A 7,727-nucleotide genomic window follows, 5' to 3' on the forward strand; every position below is an offset into this window, starting at 1 on the left:
GACTGTGCTTCCCAGCAGCATCCTGCCACCATCCTGTCACCTCTGGAGAGGTGACCTTCAACTCAGCCTCCTGCCCCACAATATGAAATCACATCAACTGCAGTCTCACCTGCCAGGACAGAAAAATTCAGCAGTTGTGCTGCAGCTCACTACCTCACCCAGTGCCCAGTTTAGCCAAACTCCACTAAGTGGTGCTTTGCACTCCTGCTTTTATGCTGACAGCACCTGCCAGCCAGGAGTAACTGGAGAAAGTGCTTGGAGCAGGATGTCACATTGCTTCTGGCTCCATCCCCACCTGAGAGTCCAACCTTTCAGACGTGAAATGTGTTTCACTTTTGTATGGCCTCTTTCTGTACTTTTTCTGCCTGTTTTTAGTTGGCAGCAGTTTCTGCTCATTTTGTGCTATCAGTACAAGCCCTAAAACATTGCTCTTATCTACACCTGTTCCTGCCATGGAACGTGCTGCCTAAGGAAAAGAGATGCTGCAGAGGGTAGGCTTCTGTGCCTCCTGCCTGTGAAGCAAGCATCACCTCACAAATCATATTTGCCTGAAATGGCATGCTTGCCATTTTCTGTAACCCCACACATTGCTGTTATTATTTACTTTGTACAGTTGAGAGAATTTTGTGTCTGGTCACCTTTGCTACTGGCTGTCCTGGCCAATGCTCCAGCACTGACACAGCTGTGTGGGTCAAGGCCCAGTACAGATGGGCTACAGTAGCATAAACTGTGTCTCTTCTGCCCTAATGTATATGGTGCAAATCCAGGAATAGCCTTCAGCAGTGAACAGCTGTTGTTTTTAAGAGAGCAGAATCAATTCTCTATGATCACGCCAAGTAAAGCAGTTGAGGCTCAAATGAAGCGTTTCCCAGTTATCACAAATTTATGCTTTTCAGTTTTTTTGCATTTACTGTCTTCTTCGAATTATATAGAAACATGTGAGTCCATCTACATTTGGAATTTAAAATCTATCACAGCCTGTTTGGCATCCATTGCCCTGTAAGCTTTCGGCATATACTTACTGCTCTCCACAGTCATTCTTCATTTCTTTCTCTGTGGCTCTGCTAATTAAAGCCTCAGGTCATTTTTCTTTTAAGGTCCAAAATCTCTTCACTCCGTAAAAGAGAAAAATATTCATCAAATGTCAAAGGTCTTTGAACTGTTGTATCTGTGTAATCCAGGTGATTACTCAGGACTCTCTCTGACCAGCAGCCTGGGGTTTATGCCTCTCTCATTCAGTAAACAAATCTTTTCCACAGAGCTTAAATATGTAATTGCATGGCAGAGGCTGTTGCTTTCCAGGAAAAGCACTTATGAATACATCTCACATTAAGCTTTGAGATTTCAGTGTAATCACGGGCTAATATTTTTCTGGTTTATGTGCTGGTTTTTCCTTCCACGGTCCTAATTATGAACATGAGATTTCGCTGCCCTGTTGTGAACTTCTCATTCTTCAAATGCATGACTAATCTGAAGAGAAAAACGAATGTATGGGAACAACACAACAATGAGGCTACTCCTAAGCTTGATTTTTTAATTTATTTATTTTTAAAATTTGCCTAGTTTTCAATGCCACTCGCTTTGGAGCTGATGTGAGTTGAAAATACTCACTACCTCATACAGCTGGGCCTGAAGGACATCCTGATACGACCTGATAGTGTTGATTGCTGCTGATGCAAAAACCTAAGAGGACAAACCAAGGGAAAAAAATTACAAAGCACAGCCACAAGGAGGGTCCCATTCTGCCAGGGACTGTAAATATGCCAGGTTCAGGGGGGACTGCAGTGCCCAGCAGTCCAACTTACGCAAGCAGGAGCAGCAAACATGGGTGCTTGCAGAGACCCAAGGCCCACTGTCATTTCCTGCTGATTATTTGGGGAAAAAGGCCACTTTCTACTTACTCCATGTTCAGTCTTGGACCATAGAAGTAAAGTGCATCAGGTTCAGTCTTCTTTTAAGCTAATTAAATTATCAATTAAACTATTGAGAAAGGATACCCACTAACTTTCTTTATGAAGAAATCTAAGATCTAAATTTATCTTGGGTGTTTTTCTTATAAATTATTTATAGTTTTTAAATTATTTAGTGAAGAAAAAAGCATTTAGACAATAAGAGAGAGTGGCAGGTTGTTGCTTTTCTCAGGACTGCAAACAAACTGAGGCAATGCCTCTTGTGCTGGAAACCAACAGACAGATCTGTGAGGATGAAATAGCATTTTAAAACTGAATTTGGAAGGTAGAAAATTCTCCCAAGAAAATCTGTCTGCCTTCATGGATGGAAGTAATTTCCTCCCTTAGATATTCTAGAACAGGCAGATATTTGATTTACGTTTGCTGTCTCCTAGTGACATGAAATATGGTTTGGTGACACAGTTTCAATGAAGAAACTGAAGGTCAGGGAACAATTCATCACTTTCTTGCTCATAATTTAACATGAAGATATGTAGGCATTTTTAGGATACTTAGGCAACCAAAGATGAAGACAGCACTGTGCTGGATTTGAAAAATATCTAAGGGAACTGTCAGTGCCTAGAGCAGACAAAGGCAGAGCCCTATGTTGTGAAGGCTTAAATGAATGCAGAGTAGTACAATGCACCCACTCAGCCTCAATTCACTACAAATAGTGCAAGTAAAATCAGAAGTCTGGGTGGAGTTTCCGGAGTCCAGAGTCCAGTTTTTCTCTAAAGAAGTGTAATGCTAAACGCCTCCTTACTTGGATGAGAGCACATGGCCTTTCTTCTGCTTCTTAGAATCAGGAGATGGGGACTCCAGACTGCATGGTCAGAAAGAGCTCATTACTGAAAGGGGTCCCAGTTCCCATCCATTTCACTGTAAACTGAGAACAGTGCATATATCCAGAGCCTTTTGTCTGTAACAGCTCCTAGATTCAAAATTTCAGGGAACAGGAAACTCTGCCAGACCAGAGAAAACTGAGTGAAGAGGCATCATTACCTTTAATGATGCTGCTTCTTGGAAATTTTCCCCTTTTTTCATAAACCAGAGAGAACACCATCACCCAAGTCTTGTAGGTATGTTTATCTCCACCAAGATGTATTTGTGACAGATCAGCCCAGCACCCTAAGCCTAACTGAAATGTTGGACTCTTTACAGTTGCCATGATGTCTTTTTTAATGCCAGGCTTCAGCACTCCTGTAGCTTGGTCTACACTGCACAATGGTGCAAGGTGAACATGTATATATAAGCAAACCTGGTAAGTTACTGTGGCAGTTCTCTTCCTAAGCAGTTGCCCAAAATCCAATGGAAAACCCAACAGGAGGTGTACAAGCAGGCAGCCGACATTGCCCATTGGACTAACCCTCATTTTTGCTGCAGCACTTCAGTAAAAGCCAATTATACTGAACTCCAGTAATGGCTCTATCAGTGATAGACTGCAGACATTTATAGTCTTCATCAATGAACAGGCTAAGTGAAGCTAAATTGTTCTGCTAAACTTTTTAGTAAGCAATTAACCCTGAATTATTAACAACAGGCAGCTATGGTAATGGTTATGAAAGAAATAACAACTGGTTGCACAGTTATTAACACGAGAGCACTGAACAAGGCAGGCAAACAGCATGTGCTGCCATGGAATTAATAGAAGGGACAACGGTGGCAAATGCGATCTCCCGCAGGGCGGTAGAGTTCCAGGGGCTGAGAGAGCTGCTCAAAGACACTTGCTTTGGCAAGAGCAGCATGTACTCAGCAGTAGATGGATGGAAGTCAGAAGCGGATGGTAATAAGGAACGTTAAAAATAAATCTAGCCTCATTAGGTTAAAAAAAAGAAAACACGTGAACCTGACAGCTCAGCAACTGGCAGCTCCTTAGTTCAAGCAGTTATCCGGGGAACAAGAAATTCATACTGGAACATCGTGAAGCAGACAGATGAAGTGACCTGCTGGGCACCCTGTGCTTCCTAACTGGACTGTGTCAGTGCCAATTTTCTGAAGCTGTGAGCTCACCAGTTTCAGAAAGGAGGGGGTCTTTAAAAAGTCTTATATTGAAACCCTCTAAAATATAAGTCAGTTCTTAAAAACCTTGGCTACAAGGATTTTACAGGAGCATTTGTGTGCACCTGTGAATACTGGGCCAATGAATGATGGCAAGCTGAGAGTCTTGGGACTGAGGCATATAGACACATCACACATGTAGCAATGTGGGCTCCCCTTAGTGCTCCACTCTAACCATTTTCATGGACCATTTATCAACAGAGTGAGGAGCTCTGTGTCCCTTCTTGTCCTCTCTTGCTGAGAACACAAATGAGCAAGGCAAATAAGAGCAACCTCTTAGGAGGGAGAGGACGTGTCCTGCTGGGTACTGCACTGCAATTAAGCAACTTGTTTGGCTTCCCAGCATGACTGAGGTGACAGGATGAAACTGGAACAACAGTATTAGTTACCAAAAAAAAAAAAACCCAAGAAAGAGAGTAGAAGGATAAGCAGAGGAGAAAAAAAGGCAAACAAATAAAATGGAAAAAGTGGATCCAAACCAAAACCAAGGCCCTTATTGCAAGCAGAACCAGTCTGATGACAGAAATGCAGAGGTGAGGGAAAAGAGATGCTGGACCACCAAACCAAGAAGCTTGTCTTACCTCTCTGCCTCTTGACTTTCTTTAGAACCAATTGTATTAAACAAACAGCTCCCTCTGTCCTTACTGTGGAACATGAGGAACTTATCCATGTCCCCTGGACTTTATTCACATTTAAATGTCTCTTCTCCTTCTCCAAGTTTTTCTTTAATATATTTTATCAGGTGAATCCAGTCTTCCTAGGTTATAAAATGCCCCCATGTAGCAGCTTCCTCTGGCCTGCAGGATAGTCCCTTTGCCTTGCTGAGGAAAGGTGCCTCAAGAATCCCATCTGTATGGGGTCTATGAGAATTATTAGAAGTTTGCTCTGACGCCTGAACAGGAAATAATTCAATCTCAGGCTAATGCCCTTTCTGTTATTGTTAAATAACCTTTCTTCCTGTCCTGGAAAATGTCAGGCTGAAAGAATGGACTGTAGGCTACTATATAATGGTAGTGAGGAGAGAAATATATAATGCATTAAGTAAATTATATACATTATTTGGGGAGAGAAGGATTTGTCTGTCTATTCTGGCTGCACACCCTGGCATCAGAGAGTGACAGGCAAAGCAGGGCCTGTCTTCCCTCCACCATAGTGCCTCCTCTCCAGTATGCTGCAATTCCTTTGGGAACCGTGTCGAGGGGACTGGACGTGCCCTTGACAGTGGCACATCTCCCTGGGTTTGGGGCAGATGTTTGCTTGCTTTCTAATTCCTTCTGCCCCTGAGTCCTCCCTGGGCATCCATGGGAGATCCAGAACAGGAGCTTGAGATGTGCTTCTCTCATCTGTCCTACTCCTTCTCTGACAGCTGATGTGCTAAGCTGTGCTACCATCCGCAGCACAGCACAGGGAGGAACAAACAGCTTCTGGGGCACGTGAAGCAAGTTTTGCACAGACATGACAATGGTCTCTGCGCTCCACTGCCTGAACTGCTGCTTCTCATTGAACTCAATAGGTGTCTTCAGATAATTACCAAGAGAGGATTTACTTCACCTAATGCGCAGCGAGTATTAGAAGGGCTGCCTAAGATAGACATGAAGACCAGAAAATCCCAAGTTTGGATTTGTCACAGAACAGAATTCTGAAATCAATGTCACTAACGCAACAGGGTTTAATTCACAGGATTTTACTGGAGTTCAGCTCACACTACACAAAAGCCTCTGTTGATGGAATAGAGGGTATTTCTGGCTGTGATTCTGATGAGCACTGACCAGTTTGCCCAGTACCATCAGTTTGGAATTAGTCTGTGGGCAAAACTGTGCACCAGTCAAGTTTAGTTCTCACAAGCTGGGAATCAAGCAGAAAGAGAATGGGAGGGCCCCCAGAGCTCACATAGTGCATTTCACCCCAGTGTTTTCTTGGCCTGTATTTATTTAGAAAAGTCTTAAAAAAATCTCTCAGAGGTTTTTTTACAGATTCCTCAGACCAACTCTCCCTCCTTGTAACCATTCCTGTGACTAGAATGTTTTTCCTAATATCTAACCTAATTCTCTCAAGCTTCAGTTAAGCCTATTATTCTTGTCCTACTTATATGGATAAATTCCTTCTTCTTTGCAAAATATGCTTATTACAGAAAACCAAATTTCTGTGTTCCCTTCTGTTGTTCACACTGAACACATGATCTGTGAGGACAGGCCAGGCTCTTCCAGTTCTCTCTGCTTGGCTGCCCTCCAGCTACCCTACATTTTCCTTGAAGAGGAAAAAAATTGCTCAACATTTGACACACTGCTCTAGCTGAGGCCCTGCTAGTGCTGAGTGCAGCTGAAGGATTGCTTCATGCATTCGATAAGTTACAGTTCTGTGTAAACATTCTCATATTGACATTTAACATTTTCACAACAGCCAGGTCCTGTTGACTCATGCTCAGGTTATGATTCACTCCCTGCAGAGCTCCTGTGAGACCTTGGACCTCCACCCTTCATCCAGCACTCTGCAGGTCAAGTCAGTGTTGAAGGCTAACACACTTCTCCTCCACTTTTTTTCATTTTTAGAAATATTGGCAGGGTGAAGCCAGTTCTTGTTTTATTTTCCTGAAGTTGTCAGCACGTAGCCTTTCCCCTCACTGCCGAAGGCACACAGGTTGTCCATCCTCACTAACATGCTGCTTCTCCCCTCACCAACAAGGGTTTTCCTGGGCCTGCTTTAATTCACATCCAGATAGCTCAAGGGAAAACAGCTTAATCTGCATAAGATGTGCTCATCCTCCCATCTAGTTTCATTTACATGGCAAACATACCATCATGATCTTACCAGCTCTGTAGTCTCTCAAGGCCCTAAAAGGATCCTCCCTCCTGAAGGTTTGGCTGCTGAGGGTTCAGGGAGAGCTCGAGGTTGACCTGAGGTTTAGGCCAGGGAGTTGCAGAGTTTTCCAGGCTGGCAGGGTGGTCTGGTTGCTGCAAAGGCCGGGAGGGCACCTGGAGGCAGCCCTTAGCCCAGGACATCAGCTTGTGGGTGGGGGCACGGGTGCAGATCCAGGTGTGGGCAGTCCTGTCATGAGAATTCAAGCCCTATGTGAAAAAAAAATAACATCAGAATCAGTCCTCTGTTTTCCCCAAATACTCAAGCATGTAAAACTCCCAAACTCAACCACACAAGTAATGCCCCCAAAACAGCCTTTCTGGAAGTCTTATACATCAGAAGCAAAAAATGGTAAAAACTCTATTACCTTTAAAATCTGTATTTAGTACAGTGCTATCAAAGGGCTATCAGACAACATTAATACATCCATGTTTTCTAGAGTATTTGCAGTTCTGCACTTTTTAAAATACAAATGGTCTAATAAGTCATAAATTTACATTTCTTAAGTTACCATGTCTGGCTCCTTTAACAAAATGACTGCAGTACAATACATACAGCAGTGTAAATCCGTAAAACCACAGAGCTCCAAACATTAATCAGAAGCCTTCATAAGAGAAATTAATAAATGGAAGTCCAAAAATTTAATAAGGAATGAAATTTCACAAGCTGTTAAAAGACTTGCAAAGACAGGTTTCATAATATTTTATAAGGCATCTAAAGCAAATTCAATACTTTTCAATGACATTATGAAACAGAAATCACTTAACTGACTGTAGGCTTGAGACGTGCTTCAATTCAAGGCTGGCATCACAGCACTCCCGTCTTATTTGCTGGAGTGACAATCCTGAACATCAGTTGGTCATG

The 7,727-nt window shown here is 42.9% G+C and overlaps 1 protein-coding gene across 1 annotated transcript in view; it reads right to left on the reverse strand.

The window, feature by feature from the left end:
- Positions 1-6,857, reverse strand: part of TLR5 (toll like receptor 5) — a 32,279-nt gene extending 25,422 nt beyond the window's left edge. The window contains exon 1 of the mRNA XM_051783546.1: positions 6,816-6,857. The gene's annotated coding sequence lies outside the window, so the exon portion shown is untranslated. The remainder of the gene's footprint in view (positions 1-6,815) is intronic.
- Between the last annotated feature and the right edge of the window lie 870 nt (positions 6,858-7,727).

This window comes from Manacus candei, unplaced genomic scaffold (genome assembly GCF_025592945.1).
Source record: "Manacus candei isolate 608988 ecotype Guabito, Panama unplaced genomic scaffold, ASM2559294v1 h1tg000017l, whole genome shotgun sequence".
NCBI classification, from domain to species: Eukaryota; Metazoa; Chordata; class Aves; order Passeriformes; family Pipridae; genus Manacus; species Manacus candei.